Source organism: Pseudopipra pipra, chromosome 20 (assembly GCF_036250125.1).
Source record: "Pseudopipra pipra isolate bDixPip1 chromosome 20, bDixPip1.hap1, whole genome shotgun sequence".
NCBI classification, from domain to species: Eukaryota; Metazoa; Chordata; class Aves; order Passeriformes; family Pipridae; genus Pseudopipra; species Pseudopipra pipra.
In genome coordinates, this window is record NC_087568.1 from 685,001 (window position 1) to 703,956 (window position 18,956).

At 48.0% G+C, this 18,956-nt stretch overlaps 1 protein-coding gene and 1 long non-coding RNA gene across 8 annotated transcripts in view; both read right to left on the bottom strand.

The window, feature by feature from the left end:
- The window catches only part of PBX3 (PBX homeobox 3), a 104,371-nt gene that overhangs the window by 27,514 nt on the left and 57,901 nt on the right, over positions 1–18,956 (bottom strand). The window lies entirely within an intron of this gene.
- On the bottom strand, positions 11,257–12,557 carry LOC135424850 (uncharacterized). The gene is made up of 2 exons (XR_010435384.1): positions 12,264–12,557; positions 11,257–12,034 (listed from the first exon to the last, which is right to left on the bottom strand). It is a non-coding gene; the product is annotated as an uncharacterized LOC135424850 (long non-coding RNA).

Here is an 18,956-nt window from a genome sequence, read left to right on the forward strand (position 1 = left end):
AAAAGCTGGGGGCTGTCCAGGTGCCCAGGGAGCAGGACAGCACATCCAGTGGACGAGGTCTCTGCTTTAATGTTGTGAAAGCGCACGCTTATGAAAAAATATGCTCAAAGTTTTATACATGTAGAATTTCCTACCAATAAATCACACAAATGGATATCTACACCGGGTAATAAAACTGAACAGATTCTAAAACTGATCGGTAAAGTTGCTCATAAATTGCTGTTTTTAGCAAGCTGTAAACAAAAGCTGCATAAGCACCAAGTGAGCCTTAGGAGGGACTAGGCACACAGAGTGCTCCAGCTGCTGCCTGCAGGGAGAAGGCACAGGGTTTGGGCAATGGTTGAAATCTTTTGTTATTGCCCAGCATAAACATTCCATCTCTGGCTCCATATACTGGCAACAACAAGAGAGGAGGGAGCAGGAGTAAATGCTGTGACTTTGTGGCCCCCCGTGGTGCTCTCCTCCTTGCAGGGGTTTACACGACCCAACATACCCACAGTTTGATGGGCTGGCCAAGGCATATCTCTGTGCTCTCTATATTTTATTTACTTGCATTTCAACAAAAGAAAGAAAGCACATGCAAACCACGCACTGAAGGCAATACTTACCTGACAGGAACAGAAATTATGTGGGATTCCCAGACCAGACACCACAGATGAACACACTGTAAACTCACCTTTTTTGTTTCAGAATGACACAGAAATGACTATTTTAGCTGCCTGTCCGGCAGCGAAACACACACCAGCAAGGCCCCTGCTCAGCCCTGCAGATTGGATTACCTGCACAGAGGACCTGGAATCTGCCAGGAACAGCCCTTCGCAGAGTGGGTGCTCCAGGTGGCAGAGGCAGAGATGTCAGCTTTGATTTGAGCTAACAGAAAAGAATCTTTGGATGGAAAAGCTCCAGGACCTTTGAATTAAATGAAAGACCAGAACACTCCACAGAATGTCTGCAATAACAGTCTCTACAGAAAATTATGAGGAACTACATAAATCCACCCTCTTCCTCTTCACACAGGCTCATTAAAGCAGTACTGACTCTCTGGGCAGCTATAATTCTGCTGAGTGATACCCTGGAATCACCCTGTCAATACCCAGTGGTGTGCTGCCTCTCCAACTATCTGTGCCCCTAATATTCCTCTCTTTGATGGGATTTGCTGACCTTTAATCTGATGCTAGTTTACTCTCATCACTGAAGTGCAAGTCAGAGAGCAATAAAACGGCAACCTCACTGATTCAAAAGGGAGAGCTAAAGCGCCACTAACTGTGAATCTAACCTTTTGGAATGGCTCTGCCTTAAAAGGGGAAACACGAAGTGCAAGGCAGCTAAAACAAACAATATTTAATGCTGACTACAAGATTTATGGCAGCCCTCTTTGCATGAGTATTAAATTGGAATTCCAGGGCTGTAAATTGAGGAAGAGGAGAGGGAAGCCAGCGCAGACAGAGCAAGGCCCCGCGCAGCCCCTTCCCCGTGGCACGGGCACCGCGGGCACCGCCGGCACAGGGAGTGATGGGCAGACAGCAGCAGAGCTGCCTGAGCCAAGAGCCTGACAGAGTTCAAGAAGTGTCTGGATAATACCCTCAGGTACATGGTGAGACTCTTGGGGATGGTCCTGTGCAGGACCAGGAGTTGGACTCACTGATCCTTGTGGGTCCTTCCAACTCAGCACATTCTGTGATTCTGATTCTGTGAGAGACCTGACCCCAAAAGGACAGCCCAGGGAGGTGACAGGTGTAGCACACACCCCTTGTAGGAGGGAAATCAAGTGGAAATAAAGGTTCTTCAAATGCTGGTGCCCTTCCCCAGAGGAGCCACTGGGGGCTGTCTCTTGGCCTGTCCCCACCTCTCCAGCCCTGAGCTGAGACAGGGACCCCCTGTCTGGCCACGCTCGTCACCATCCAGACATGTCCAACAGACACAGTGACAGCAGAGCTGGAGAGTGGCCTGTCCCTGCACAGGCCACATGGCATCTCCACCTGTTCTTTTAGTTACTCCCTAAACTGCAGGAAATCACAACCTGCAACATGAGCCTGACATTCCAATGGGCCCTTTACCTATCCCAGAGGGACTGACCACCACTGCATCACTGGGTCAGGGTGCAGGAGTGTGGCCAGGCACTGTGAGGGCGTGCACCCAAAGCCAGTGCCTCCCGAGTGACCATTCCCGTGGCCAGCACACAGAGAGGAGTGTGACCCTGAGGAGCACCACCAGCACCCCCAACGGTGCCCCAGCAGGGGAGTGCGTGCACAGGGCAAGCAAATAAAGGAGACAAATCTCACACATTGTGCACACACAGATCAACACAAAACACACTGAAATCACAGCACAAAGTAAAAGAGAAATTATTGCATAACAAATTTTTCCTTGGCTCTCTGGGGAAAATAAAGACTGACAGCTTTGGGTTTAACAGGTGCTGCTAGAAGATGAGCTACTTATTAATACTGCTAGGAAGGAAAAAGATGATAAAAACTATAATGTGATTAATTATTTATGTTTACGAGCATGATTTTTAAGAGTTACAGTCTGTCATGCAAATCGCTCGGTCTGGTTCGACTCGACACATCTCAGCCCAGAACGCGCCTGAGGGCTCTGCACAACACGTGCAGTGATTACCACGGCACTGCCGGGCACAGAGCCCCCGCCCTGGCACGGCGTGTGCCTGGCATGAGCCACCTCTCACCCAGCGGCACCGTGGCCAGAGGGGGAAGAGGCTGAAACAGGAGTTTCTCCTGAGCACAGATATTGGGAAAACTCCTGGTGTGACTTCCTTTGCAGGCAAACCGATGGCAGAGTGGAGTAGGTGCCAGCCCTGGTGGTCCCCGGCCACCCTCCTGCTCGGAGGCACCACGGGTCCCTGAGGGACGAGGCTCCCTCAGCCTGTGCAGTGACCTGAGCACCACGAAACCGCAGCACCGGCGTCGCCAAAACAGCCGCAGATTTGCATGTAGCAATTACTGCTCAACCCCCCCGGCTCTTCTGAAAAGAAAATTGGACATGAACATTTGCAGGAACTCACAAAGACAGACTTTGTCAGACCTAACAGGGCTGATAAGGGGAGAGCTTTTACAAGGGACACCGAGAGATGTATCAGGCGAGCGCAAGGCTGAATACAAAACAGTATTACTGTAAAAAAGAACAAAGAAAAGGCCTGCTCTGCCTAAGAACTGGTAATACATTAAAAATTTAAAACCTGGCACGACAAATCTGGATACTCCCTGCAGAAGACAACTGATATTAATGAACAGGCCTGTGCATTCATTGTCTGGGATCCCAGAGGAAAAAAATAATGCTGGTTACACTGAATTTTTTAAAGAGAAATTCTTCCCTGCACAAACAGCTCCTCTGCCAAACGATCAGCGTATTCCTGGCAGTTTTAACCATCTAAAACCATTCACCTGCCCAAGCACTGGATTCACCTGAAGGTCCCTCATTTCTCCATGCAATTCCTCAGCACAAGACTCCATCAAAGCCCAGCTGCCCCCACTAGCATTGATTTACTTGGGAAAAAGTGCTCAGGCTTGGCTCAGTGCCCCTCTCAGCTCCAGGAAAAGCAGCTCTCTCGGTACAGAGGAGTTTTTGGATTGCCTGACCTGGCAGCACTCAGGGAAGATGAAGAGAAGACAACTCCTTCATTTGCACAGGCCCCCCCGGGTCCTGGAGGAGGGTCCCGGGAGCACCCAGCTGGATTTGGGGCTTGGCAACACTTCCGCAGCCAGGAAAGAATAACCAGAAAGTCTGGAAATGCGGAACACAGCACACATTTCTCCCCGGTGGACACAGTATCAACACTTACACAGGCTGGGACAAAGAGCAGGAGAAGCACTCAGAGCTCCACTGGCATTGTCACTCAGTTGGCACATGGAATGTGGAAGTCTCCATGGGAAACCTCTCCAAGTTGTGTCGTAAGATCTGGGCAGCCACAAAGCCCATCAGCTCCACCAAATGTGTCATGGAAAGTGGAAACACGAACCACAGGGAGCTGACAGAAAGAGGAATACATTTGGGAAGGAGGATCTGGGCAAAGCTGGGGGCAGCCAGGGCACCCAAAACCAAGGTTGCACAAGGGGCTCAGGCCCTTGGCTTGAGCCACCCACATAGCTCCCAGCTCCCCAAGGGCTGTCCCTGAGCTTGGCTTCTCCTGCTCCTTCCCAAAACCCGCATGACTCCTCAGTGGAAGGGCTTTGGAAACACTCCTTACGGCACAGTGCAAACCCTGGGGACACCCAGCCCACACCCAAGGCCGCGGTGCCGGCTGGTGTGTCCGGCTCAGCGCAGAGCTCGGCCACTGGAGCGGCCAGCATGGGGAGGGGTGCCCTAAAACCAGCATGGGGAGGGATGCCCTAAAACCAGCATGGGGAGGGGTGCCCTAAAACCAGCATGGGGAGGGGTGCCCTAAAACCAGCATGGGGAGGGGTGCCCTAAAACCAGCACAGGGAGGGATGCCCTAAAACCAGCACGGGGAGGGATGCCCTAAAACCAGCACGGGGAGGGATGCCCTAAACCCCATTGCCCTCGGCTCCACACAGCACTGCCCTCCCTGCGAGGCTCCAGGGCCGTGTGACAGCCGCACACTCGAGCGCACACAACAAGCAGAGGCTCGTTGTTCCCGCTGTCGCCGCCGCACTCCGGAGGTGCCGGGGGTTTGGTGGGAGCCTACCTGCCCGCAGCAACGCGCCGGGGGACACGCTGGGAATATCAGTGGTTTCCAGCAGGGTCACCCGTGCACCACACAATTATGCCGGGGTGAGCTGTGGCAGAGGGAACGCCTCAAGTTTTAAACTGTCATTAGAATACCGTGGCCTGGTTTTAACAATGCAGCAGCGCTTCTAATGATCTTTAAGGTAATTCACTATTCAGACCCCGAGCAAAAGATGCAAATGTACCACTGAAAGCTCCTTATTAAATACCCACAGGCTACAGTTCTGTACAATAAGTGGTCCAGGTCTTTTTAGAACATCCTAATTAGATGAACAGAGATGCAGAAAAATGCAAAACCAGGTCATGCAGCAAAAATGTTGGGGGGAAAAAAAAGCTGCCAAACAACCCCCCTCCAAGCCCCTCATTAAACACCCTCCCCCACCCTGCATCCTTTATTAAACCCTCTCAGTGTGATGAAGGGCAGCCAAAGGCTCCCAACCCACCATTGCCCCCAAAACAGAGGTGCCCGATATTGTTAAAGTTAAGTTTTCAGTTTATTGCCAGGGATATGTCTAAGTGATGATATAAATAATACTATGAATAATACATTAAGCAAAAACCCAATCTGAAATTAAATTCGCCTTGGGTTATCTCCCTTTTTCCTATATACATACAGAATTATAATGCACTAGGGGAAAAAAAAACTCATATCAAGGTAACACTTTTTCCCGGTTTGAAAGTAGCAAGAATTGCTGCCCCCGAATAGCTGCTGCCTTACACAGAGACATCAGACAGAACTTCCCTTCTCCCTGAATCAGAAGAGAAGCTGGCAGACAGGTGAGGACTGACTGGAAGGATGCTCTGGGCACGACTCCAGCAGAGCCGTTTGCTCCGGCCCGGCTGCAGGAACTGCAGCACCGTCTGCAGGGCACCAGGCACGTCAGACCCTCCTGACGTGCTGGGGGATCTGCCCTCAGTGCTGGGAGCTGCTCCTGTGTTTATTTATGTCTCCAGTTTGGCTCAGACGAGCACCAGCCCTTTACTCACTGGCTGTTTAGCATTTAGCACTGACCTTGCTGTGATTTCCAAACATTCTCACCATGGCCAGAATAGCAGAACAGGAATCATCCAGGCTCACATCAGGTGACATCCAAACAGTATTGGGATACCAGACAAAGGAGCAGAGAGCTACAGCAGGAGCTGGGCAGTGAGCTGGGCTGTGCACCAAGGTCTCTGCCCTGACCTGATCCCAAAACTGCTGTGGGATTTCAGACAAACCACTTATTTCTCCTCATGCCTCAGTTTCTTCAGAAGGTAAGACTGTGGCACAGAGTCCTGAGGAGTCTTGGATAAATTTAGAGCACTAGGAACAAAGGCCTTGAAAATACCTTGGCACCTATATTCCATCAACCCCGTGGCACCAGTGCAGCCAGTCCTCATCCCCCACACCAAAAGCAAGCTGTGTCCCCTCCAAGCACAGTGCTGTGAGGCAATGGATACGGGCTGGGGATCTTCTGAACAAGCACCTTCATCCTCCAGGTCCTTCAGGTGACTCTTGGTGGCACCAGGGACCTTGGTGCAGCCAGATGCCAGCTGCTGCTGAGGCTCTCCAAACTCCAGAGCACTAACACAAATTATGGCAATTCACGGGTTGGTTTTGTCATGTGAACATTAGTTCAAAGACAGCCAACTGGGACCAAAAAAACCTCATTTTCTGAATTCTCCAGTCGAAAAAATTTGGGCAACTGATTACTGAGCCTGGGGGAGGGCAGGAAGGACAATGTGCTCTGCCCTTCCAAAGCATTACTACCCCAGGCGAACACTGACACTGGTAGCTCAGGGTGGGACACTGGCATTCATTCTGTGTCCACAGGTGCTTCCTTAACACTAAGTACAAGATCTTCGGTGCCAACACATCCCAGCTTTTCCTGCTCCTCTCCCCCTGCTCTGTCCTGCAGACACTGGAGCCTCGGGGGGCACAGGCCGTGCCCTCTGGCACAGCAGCTCTGCTGGGAAATGGCAACGTCTTGGCTTTCCTCTTCCGTCCCTGAGCCTCGCCTGCGAGCGACGCTGGGCAAGACATGGTTAATGTGCTAATTACCATAATTAAGAGTTGCCAATTTAATTATAGCTGAGAATATTAATGCTGTAACATTTGTTGGAGTGCAGAAAACAAACCTTTAATGCACAGACTTTGTTCGCAAACATCTAATGGAGCCCTCCTCCACTTCACTTGGTGCTTCAGCGCTGACACAACAGCGATAGGTTCATATTGAAGAACTTGTCAGTAATCAGGCAGGAGGAGGCTAATTAGCTGGCAGGTTAATGAGTGTGATGGCTCTTGACAGCATTTTGTTACAGCCTCTACTGTATTTAAACAATAAATGATTATTACTTAAACACCATGGAGATAGTCTTATTAGGAGAGCTAGACCATATATTTATTTTCATAAAAATGAGATTAATTCCATAGTGTAAGTAATAAAATGTAAAATTTTGGCTGATTATGGTCTCACCTCTGAACAACCTCCAGGGTATCTCGGCAGAGGAGGAGAGCACAGGTTTGAATGCCCTCATGCTCTCCAGGAGAAGGCATCCTGGGCCAGCTCTGGAGGGTGGAACCTGGGCAGCAACAGACCCCGAGCCCCAGCAATGCCCTTCCCAGAGCTACCACATTGCCAGCTCTGACCAAACACACAGAGCAGATCCTCCCTTGTGTTACCCCTGGGTGCAGTGGGTGCCAGGGCTTCGCCATCCCCCCATCCTCAGGCTCACACCAGGCTCTGGATTCTTCTTCCTTTGACAACTGGGATTTGGAAACAGGTGGTGAAGTAGAGGAATGGCTCTGTGGAGAGATTAACCTATTTCTCTGTCCAGTTAAGGGGGGAAGGGGGACATCTTACAGCACTCCTGTCATCCATAAACATAATGAGAGTGAGAAGGAAGGTGTCTGCATCCAAAAAATCCAAAAGCACAGAAATACAGTGTCTTTCCTGCACAAGAGGAAGGTGGGAAGGAGCTCCTGGCTGCAGTCTGAACTGTATTTACAGGACAGGCAATTGCAAATATGTGTCCAGAAAAACCTTATCTGAAGAGAATTAAATTGAATCCATGGCTGTGTAATAATAAGGGAGGGTTATTTCAATTTAATATTTAGTGTTCCCTAGGAATTTGTACATAAACATGGAAGAAACAAAAGGCCTCACCTGCTGAGACTAATACCATTTTCGAAATTATTTTTGCATACATGAAAATGATTTGTGCCCCTCAGTGCTGCCACTGAACACAGGAATAAAACCAGAAAAGGCACTGAACTCCTCAAGTCCTGCCTCATCCATAAGAGCGCAGGTTCCATGTTTAAGATTCACACCAGCACAGGCTCAGGGCCCGGCAGCAGCAGCACAGGGCCAGTGATCCCTGCCCAGGGGAACAGACAGCCCGAGGCTCACCCGGGGCACCAGCAGCGCCCGTCCCACGGGATCCCTCTGCTCTGGCACAGCAGCTCAGCAGCACGGCCTCACCTCACATTCCTGGGGATAAACCTGTTCCCAAAGAGTCACCTGGACTTGGAGCCACATTCCCAGTTTCCTACAGCACGACTGGCACACAGAGCCTCACCTGCAGGCAAACCTGCCCCACGCAGAGCACGTGGAGCCACGTGGAGCCACACAGGAGCCACGTGTGGCAGCACAACAGCAGGAAGTGTAAAGTCACACCGATTCCAAACTGAACCTGCATTCCCAAGTTTTGCCAAACACAGGTCTTTCCTCCCAGTCCCGCAGATCTAAGAACCACACTGCACTATTAAACTTGGATAGGTGTGTAAATATACAGAACTCAGCAACAACACCAAACTTCCCCACAAAACTCTTGAACAACTCGGCTCGAAAGGGCTTATCCAAATTTTATTATTGTGACGTTAAAATATTAATAGCATTTGATAGAGCGATTTTAACCCGACGCCATCCCGGGAAGAGCTGGCAGCTGGCAAAAATCACCAGCCTCTCTAGCTGTTTAAATGAGAATATTCTTCAGTCTGAAAAATTATTTATAGAGGGTTTTTTTACTACCCTTGTATACTGCAATGTTATTTCCTTTCCCACACACTAGCAAAGTCCATTTTCACAACTGCTATAAAGCGGCATGTTCACAGCTAGTAAAACAACTCAATAAATAGCCTCGCGAAGCTATAGCTGTCTCATATCCTTTCCTCAATAAAAACAGAGGTGAACTGCTTATTTTCAGCAGCACACTATAAGAAGACAGAAGCATTATGACTGCTCATACATTCTGACTATCATTTGCCACAAGCTATATCTGTCAGCATTAAATAAAGCTGCATTATAAATGTAAACAAAACACCCACATCTACCAAATGAGCTGTCCGCCATGGCTGCAGGCAGGAATTGAACCCGCTTATTGACTCAGCTTGCTCTTTTTATTTATTCTCCTACAAAGACATGCATTTACTTTACCCTACAAGCAGAGTGGGTTTAGGGGCGGTGACTTGTCTCCTGCACAGGCAGAAAAGGCAGGTTCGTGACAAATGCAGATCTTAATGGGAACACCATTAGGTGGGCAAACATTGAACTATTATTGAAAAACTGATTTATTTTAAAAGGTTATCCTAGACCAAAACACTACATCATAAATAATTTGCAGGATCAGTCAAGTGAATTTATACTTACGATTTTTTTTAAAAAAGGTAATTCATTGCAATCAAATAATAATGCCAGTTGGAGAGGAATTACACTAAAATATCAACCGCTCAGAATTTACAGTCTGAAGAGGTTAAAAGGTGCTTGGCTCTACAGCAGCACAGAGCAGGCTGCTCCTCTGACAGAGGTTATACATCTCTCTACACTAGAAAAAAGTTCTGTCCCTGTCAGACAAAATTCACCTTTGCACAAGCCCAGAGCGGCCACCGACAGCCCCTGGGGCACGAGCGTGGCCCCAGCAGCCCTGCCAGCCACAGCCCCAGGGCCAGCACAGGGGGACACCCAGCCGTGCCCCCCATGGGCACACCCTTCCAGCCCCCACCACCCCGAGGAGACCCTCCTGGGCTCGGGGATGGAGCGTCTGCTGTGGGAGAGCGGGAGCAGAACCCGGCGTGCACCGCGCCCGGAACTCTGCGAGATAACACGGGCTGTGTAAAAATACTGCATGTTCCCCAATTAATAATTGCAATCAATTATTTATATAGATATTCACATTTCTACAAGGAAGGGAGAATAATTATAAATAATGCATTGGCTAGGAAGGAACAGACGCTTTTTTTACTATATGCTGAAGAAGAAAGAGGTTCTGCCAGAACAGTAAACAAGTAGTGTGGGGCCATTTCTCAAGCAGGACTGCAGAGTGTTATTGAACTCTGACTAGACCTAGCAGTGGTGGAGACATCACTTCCCTATTATACAGGTAGCCACTAAAGGAATTTCCACAGTATTCCTAAAACCTGGCACTTCTCCTTCGGACCTGAGAGAAAGCCGTGCTTAGAGACAGCTTCTCTTCTGTCAGGTGATGCCACTAGAGCTGCAAAGATAATCTTCCTTGGAAAACTTGCCAAAACTCCCAAATTATCTTTATTGTTATGACTGAAACTAGCTGTCACGTAGGAGGGGGCTGAGATGCCCAGTGTCACCAGGTGCCCTGCTCAAGGCAGCTCTCCCACCATCCTCACCCCCATCCCACACGGTGGGGTGCAGAGCGCTCCCAGCCAGACGGGAGCTGTGCCCCGCTGAGCCAAACCCTGCACGTGGCCTCTGACAGGCACCGACAGCCACCAGAGCAGGACCACGAGCACTGCTGGTGTGGCTGCACGGAAAGCAGATTTGGAACCTGGGTCCCTCAAGGCCCACGGCTGTGATGTGATATTGCTCTTCCATGTGATATTGGTCTGCAAAGCGATCCTGCTCTTCCCTTTCTCTCCAGAACATGGCAGAGAAATTCAAAGGTGATGTCAGAACAGGGAGAGCAAAAGCCCAAGTTAAGCAGTTGGATGAAGCTGGCACAAGCCCCCTCATTACATGGGGGCATCCCTCATGAACGGACAGGAACAAGTGTTTCGCTCTTTCACATCATCCATTCTTCCAGAGGTAGATATTAATTATTCCTGCTTTTCCATTTTAAGATAAGCTTGTTAACAAGAAATTACTGGGCAGCTCAGAGCGGCTGTCCTTTGGGTTGCTGCATCAGTGTTTATGATGTTTACAGAGAAAAAGAAAATCAGTTCAAGGAGTAGCAGAGAGTAATTAATGTATTGTAGTGTGGAATTTCCACTTCCTACCTCCATTTAAATCAAATCAAGCTTGGCAGTGCCAGAGTAAATCAAGGGGCAGCCACCAGGGAGAGGGGATCGGCAGAGGCATTAGAGCCAGATCCAAACCCGTGCCTCACCCAAGCTCCACTATTATTACTTGTGCAAAGCAAATATTCAGCCTCCAACCCTAAATCATTTCAATTCCTATTTCCAAGTATAATTTAATCTTTTTCAGCGACACTTGATGCTTACTTCATCACAGCATAATGACAGATTAAAAAGTTGTTGAATTAAATATTAAAGAGGACTTCAGGCAGTTCTGCATTTTTAAGGAATAACACAGATTGGAGATGAAATGAGAAGCCCAAATGCATATTTTATTCCAAAAGGAAAGAATACATATATTTTTCCTCCAGGCCACCTACTTTGTAATAAAACATAGGGCAGGTTTTTATTTAGTGGATAAAAGCATGATATAGTATTATAGGATTCGTATCACTGTAAACTGGTACTGTGCCATGGTGTCAAAGCCAATGACATCGTGAGATCAAACACAGCCCTTTGTTAAATATCTACATGTATCTGTGCTGCTTGGCTGTACTGCATATAACTCCATATAGCCATTCACAATATTTTCATTAGACTACCTAAGCACAATTTATTGACTCTCAGATGTGAAAGTTTATCTTGTGATGACACCTCCTGCATGACATCAAAGCACAGAATGCAAAACATAATTTAAGCTATTATTGAAATATAAATCATTCCAAGGGAAATTATGTCAGCATATGAATAAAAATAGTCACTTTAAATTTAAACTGTAGTTTAAAGTGTCTGGAAGTCTTGAAGATAAATAGAGATGACAACAAGTTTTGAACTTTAAAAAGAACCTCCACATTTCAATGAAAATAGTCCCAAACTATAGTATCACAATATAATATTGGGAGATTAATCTTTATGTATAAAACAGCCAGGGTGTACACCTTTAATTTTTTACATATGTATTAATATTTCTCCTCATCTTTATAGATGGTCATGTCTGTATGAGTCACACATTTTGCTTTTGCTCCATAACAAGCTCGATGCCCACATGCACAGAGAGGAAGAAGGAGGATCTGGAGAGGCCTTTGATAGCTGTGAAGTGAACACAATGCAATCAGTGGTGGCAATGGGACTCTCATCAAACCCTCAGCTCAGGTTTACTCAATACCATGTCCAGTAAATATTTTCACACGTATGCAGTTTCCCATCCCCGATTTGTGGTGTTAACACAAATCTGCTATCTCAGTGTGGGTTTGGGCCATGTGGCCATGGGGAGGCTCACAGGGTGACCCACCCACGGGCACTGCCCTGGGCAAAATACCTGAGGGGAAACGACCCATTTCCAACCATTTGTCCTGGCAACAAGAGCAGTAATTTTGCTATAGAACTAAAGCCTTGGGTGCTGGAAACAGGCAAAAAAATCCCTGGAAAATATACAAATTAAAATATTCTTGCTCTTCCCTGGCAGCGCCGCAGAGGCCGCCCAGCCAGGGCCCGACGGGCGCTCCGGACCCCCCGAGCAGCCGCTGCCCCGGCCCCGGCCCCGCACCGCCCCTCCCGGGCAGCGCCGGGGCCCGTCCCCGGCCCGGGGCCGAGGCAGGGGCTCTGTGGGGGCTCCGGGGCCTGTCCCCGGCCCGGGGCCGAGGCAGGGGCTCTGTGGGGGCTCTGTGGTGGCTCCGGGGCCTGTCCCCGGCCCGGGGCCGAGGCAGGGGCTCTGTGGGGGCTCTGTGGGGGCTCTGTGGGGGCTCCGGGGCCTGTCCCCGGCCCGGGGCCGAGGCAGGGGCTCTGTGGGGGCTCTGTGGGGGCTCTGTGGGGGCTCCGGGGCCTGTCCCCGGCCCGGGGCCGAGGCAGGGGCTCCCGGCGGGGCACCCCCGGGGCTCCCGGCGGCGCCGGGCCGGGCCGCGCCGCAGCCTCCCCAGTCTCGGGGCGCCATGAGCCTCCCGATTAGTGGGATATTATTAATTATTACTGCCGTTATTAATACCAAAGGGATCGTGGCCGTGTCTTTGTGAGCGCACCCACTCTGCCTGGGAGTCATTAAGCCGCAGAACAATACGGCGGCGAGCGACAAGAGCAAAGCCATTGTTCCCTGCCAGCCTCGCGGCCTGCGCCCATGTAAATGAACTTAATGCTCTTCATTCAGGCGCACTCGGAGGGTTCTCATTTACTGCCTCTCTCTCTGTGACAGCATTTTCTCACCAGCCCTGACTGCATAATTAATGCAAATGCAGCCTTAGTGTCATGAGCCAGGCTCCTTTGGTTTACTTTGGTACGACACTTACAGAGGAATATTAACTAGAGAAAGCAGCATCACAACAGGGGTGGAAAATCAGCCTGTCAGGGACTCATTCCAAATGCCATGGAAAGGAGAGCGCCTTCAAGATTGTTTCATCAAGGTGATTGAGAACAAAAACTACTGAGGAAAATTCGAGCTTACATTTATGAGCTTCTCCACATACATTATTTATATCACCCAAACCTATAGAAACGTTATTTCCAAGCACATATTTATACAAAGACAGTGTTTGGGCTGAGAACTGGAATTACATGTACACACATGGACCTGTGCTGATCACAGGTGAGGGCACTGCGCCCAGTCACGCTTTGTGTGCCTGTCCCCGCTCTCCAAGGCCACAGCACAAGGATTTATCCCAGCACAGCTCCACACATGCTCGCTCCTCAAAAAGGTCAGTGAGCTGCGTACCCAATATAGCCTTTGCAGGGATAATCCTGCATTTTAATCCTGCCTGTTCCAATCAAAATTGGCTCTGTTCGTTGTTTTTTTTTATTTTCCCAGTAGATCAGACAGCAGTTCTGCACTAAATACACACGAATTAAAGCAGTAAGGCAGGATCTAGCCCTATTCTCAACACTTTGTACCCAGCCTTGCAAGCAGAACATGCCTTTTTTCCACAACAGCCACGCTGGAAATGTTTATTCAGATTAATCCTGCCTGTATATCACTACCAGAACTCTGTCTTGTATTTTTGATCTGGAACAAAAGGAAATTCACAAGCACTATATGTTTATTTGCTTTGCTGCTTATTCTTTAGTTACACTGAAAGACTGCAGTTACACTGAAAAATACACCTCTTGGTATCTTTATTTCTGGAATTCGGGGGTTTCTGCATCATCTTTCATTACTAGCTCATGCTCCCAGGCACACCAGCACTGTCAGACCTTCTGAGAACACTGCTGCCCTTTACCCAGCTGCTAATACCACAGTTCACAAAAATACCCATCAGACTCCTCCCTCTTTCTCCCCACATCGTGCTAATTTAAAAAGCACAAGGATTTTAGCAGCAATAAATATGGACCCTGGTTATCTGCTCTCCCTTGATGGAGATTCTAGGTCACCTTTTTAAGGTGTCTGTACAGAATGGAAACTTGCAATCTTTTTTGTCTAGGAAGTGGAGATTTTCTGGTGATTCCCGAAACCCGTAACTTTAACAAAACAAGAATCCAAATACTGAAACGTTATTAAATGCTAAAAACTGGAGACACCCATCTGCCAAATCCGAGAAAGCTTGTTTACTTCCCAGTGAACAGACAAACCAAGCCCTGCCAGGGGACACACAACTGATCTGTGGGCAGCTCCAGCGAGGGTGAGCAAGTCTGTCTCCCACATGGCTTTGGACTGAATGCAGCACAGCCACCGTGCCATGGTCTGGGATCTGTGCCCAAAATGAGCATGGCCACCCCAAAGGGACCCTGCGAAGGGGATTTGTGAGAGGAGGCTCCGGGCTGTGGGAGCTGCTGCCATGGCAGGAGGGTGAGCTTGGTGATGGGTCTGGGCTGTGTCACCCACCTCTGGACACAGCCCTGCTCTGCAGAATGACTCGACTGATCACAAGCAGAGCTCAAGTGCAAAGGTTCCCTTCATTCTCTTTTTTCTGACTGAACTCCCTCCAAGTCAAAGGCATACTGCACACCTCAAGCTTCGACTTCTCCTCCTTGCTTTACTCCCATGAACAGAATTCCAGCAGCAGCTGTGCCACATGTGCCCAAGTCCTGCCCCCACACAGGGCAGCCACTCGATTCCCAGGGCAGGCACAGAATTCGGCTGCCCCAGGGTCAGACGTGGGCCAGGGGACAGCCTGACACCTTCCTGCTACCCGGCCACCGAGGCCCTCACCAATGTAATTGAATATAAAATAACTGAAAATAATTCCTTTATCCCTCTAATATCCCATAGAACCGAATGGATCAAACGAACATGCCAGTCAAACGGTTTATTTTAGACAGGAAACAGCCCCGCAGACCATTATTACAAATTAAAGGTATTATATTGAAGTCATTTTTAATCCCTTATAAATGAATAACCCTTCTACCAACATTAAATCATTTTCTTCTGCACAAGTAACATTTCCTTTCGGCAGCACAGGATCTATTCCCCCGCAGACCATGAGCTATCCTTCCGTCAGAGCCGCCGGCGGCTGATTACACCGCACCAGGACTCATAAAATTCCCACAGAACTGGCACTTGTGTCTTCCCAGGGCAGTGCTGCCTTCTCTCATCCATAAGCAATAATGCCACTTTATTCTCCGTAATCAGCACACAGATGATTATTTAGACGCAGCCTCATAACCCTCCTTGCAGCAACTACGGAAGATCTTGCTCTGAAATCTGCAGCTGAGGAATTCCCCCTCCTGCAAACAGGGAGGTGGGAGCTGAGCCCTGCTCCGACGTGCTCTGGGCTTATTTATGTTCGGAAGCCGGACAGAAAGTGGGACCAGAGTCTGGGAAAGGACCGAGTTCAGCCAACTTTGAGCATGAACTGCACAAAGTCCGTTTCGGCACAGCTCTAATAGGGCATCAATATTGTCATTTAAACTCGGGATCAGTACACAAATGTGCTATAAATGGGAAAATCCCTTGTGATACTGGTGTGAAACACGCAGCTCATTGATTTTGTTCTTGATGGTCGGCTATTAAAGCAGCGAACACGCTGACCTTGTGTGCACAGGCAGACAGTGTGCATGCAACATAAAGTTGAAAAACAGCTTTAAAATGACTGTTTAAAACTGCAGACTGCAAACCTTCAAATACAGACAGGCATTCCATAGTTTATTTTAAATTGGCAACCGCAATTTAACAAGCTATTCCAACAAAGGATTAGCATAGCATGTGCTTTTCCTTAGCCATCAATTATGACACGGGGAATGCAGGGCACAACTTCAGTGTCAGATTACAACGTGCTGCACAAATCCACTCCCAGCGCAGCCTCTTTGCTCTGCAATTCCCACCCACAGGAGCCAGGCCACAACACTTCCTCAGCATCATCCTGCATCTCCACAGACCTGCAGATTACAAGACCTTGGCTGCTTCTTTGCCATATTTCTACCATTTAAATGAAGAAAAAACCACATCTGTATTTATTTCTATGCTCTCATTTCAAATAAAAGCTTGAGTGCATCTCTTCGTTGCAGATTCCATTAGATAAACATTTTTATTTTTAAAAAATTGATTAAATATTGAGTATTTCCATAGGATGAAAACAGCAATTTCCATTTAGCTTGATGACAGTTTCAGATGCTTGACCTGTTATTAGGCACAAAATTAACAGTTTTATCAATCTCATATATGGGATGATTGCATGCAGATCCCGAGGTGCAAAATGCACAAGCCTAAGAAGATGTGTGGATAATCTAGCAAGATTTAAAATCTTATCTTCACATAAATCTGTCATACTTAAAAATGCCTGCCTTATGAATTGAAAAAATAATAAGAATTATATATATTTTAAATAAGAAAGTTTTTATTATCCCCATCACGTGGATATAGACTGGATTTCATGCGAGGAGGGAGGGGGAGCCCCTGTTTTAGCTATTTTTCCTGTCCTGCTGTCCTTTCTCCTGCATTTGCCTAAAGGCTCTCAGTAAATTACACTCCAAGTAAATGACTGTAATTTACCCGTTGAATTCCCTTGTTCAGGAAAAGCACACACCACACATTCCAGCGTTTCCACAGCTCAAATTTACCATTCTCCGTGTCAAGAACAATCCACGGGCAGTAATTTGAAACTGTTTGAGCCTTCAAATAAGGGAAATTAGAAATGTTTTGAGAGCTAAGATTTTCAGTGAGGAGATAAAACCTGATAAAATCTGTAACAGTTCAATTCCTTCTCCTTTCTATTTATGAGCAGGGCATTAACCGTGCTGCTCAGCACCCTCGCCCGGCCCCGCGCCGATCCTGCCCAGGAAGCAAGACTGGTAATAAACGGGAAGCATTCTTAATGAAGGGAAAATTTTTAAAGGCTTAACAACAACAATAAACGCAGAGGAACGACCTTCCAGCAGAGTTGAGCGGCAGCACAGCGTCGAGTCCTGATCCAGCCGTGGCCAAACTCCTCTGACTCCAGCAGGAATTCCCCCCGAATTCCCGGCTAGGCTTAAATTCAGCTATTTGTTATCATCCGGCTCAACCCTGACAACAGAGCGGAGGCTGTACAGCTGGGCAAATCTCAAAATTAAAATATTCTATAAAACAGGATTTTAATTAACGTCTAGAGCGATTAAAGCAGAGAAATCCATACATGCTGGTGATGAATTATCCCACGCGGCTGCGGGGAATGTTCTGGGCCCGGTGACGGATTCGCTGCCCGAGCAGACACAGACACCTCCCCTCGCAGACCCCGCCGCTCCACGCTCCGCAACCGCAACCGCCTATTTCGCTCTGTCGAAAGGCAGGTTTTCATATGGTAAAACTGTTATAAATCCTCATTATCCTAAATAAAATTACAGCACTTTAAACATTTCCAGGGAGAACATTCTCTCTTCTAAACAACTACCTTAGCGAGTAATAGGAAGCAATATGGTTGCACTTGTGTCACAGTTGGAAGTCTTTTTAAACTGTCGCCCTGCTAGCAAACCAATTCTACATATTAAAATGAATGGATTGCTTATTTCAGGGGGAAAAATCATTTATAAAATCAAGACCATTATTAAGATACTGTGACTTATTTCCACTCCAGAGTGCACGAGAAACAGATAAATGCAGCAACCTATGCTCGCTGAAATGTCTTTTTTTTGATGCCACAATTTTCTTTTTCAAATGAGTCATCCATGCGTACAAGTAAATTAAAAATTGATCTACATTCCCCATGCAAGGAGCTGAAGTTTTTACACGTTTCCATATTATAAACAAGTACAGAGCTCGCAAACATCTGGCTCCAGGCTTTTATTTCTGGAAGAGCAGAGCTCTCCCTCCTGCCCTGCCTGCTCAGCGCTCACAGTGCCGAGGCACGCGGAGTGCACACGCAGGATTCTGGCTGGGTGCTGCACCCCACCTGCAGCAGGTCACTGTACATTTCTAGGGTGGAACTGGCTGACCTCCTCATCAGTTGTCATCTTAGCCTGAAATAACACTCTGCTCTGGCCATATTGCCTATTTATTCAGGCCCCTCTAACAGATTAGTTGTTTGGATTAAATCTAATCAGAGGTTCAGTTAACACCCCACAGCAGGTTTGGGAGCGTGCACCTTGTAGTCACTGAGTAAATTATAGGATCTCTATAATTTGATGAGAACATGTGGGCATTTTTCCACAAGCTCATAAATTACTGATTGCTTTTTGTAGGTTCCATTGATACTAATATGTGCTTCCCTCCACGGCTCTGCCCCAGATTGTTGCTGGCACAAACATCGCCACTTGGAAACCCAGTAAATTACAGAAACATGTTTAATCATGAGGTTTAAAAACTTTGCACATTAATGATGGGGAAGGCTGCAGCTCTTAAGCTGCAAACAGCCTCGCTGTGGGTTGCCCAGGGCAAAAGGCTTCCAGCACAGATCTGCTTTCCAGTACTATGGCGTGGCTGGGATTAGCACAGGAGATCCCTCAGATGGGCTTTTCCACTGCGAACTTTTACCCACCAGCACTTCCATTTCCTTCCCTCTTGGTCCCACTCCCCAAACCAGGCAGCAGCCTCTGCACACACTGCACCTTGTGCAAACCTCATTTTAATGGGAAAGGCAGCTAATAATAAAGCAATTAGCTGCTCAACTAAGAAGCT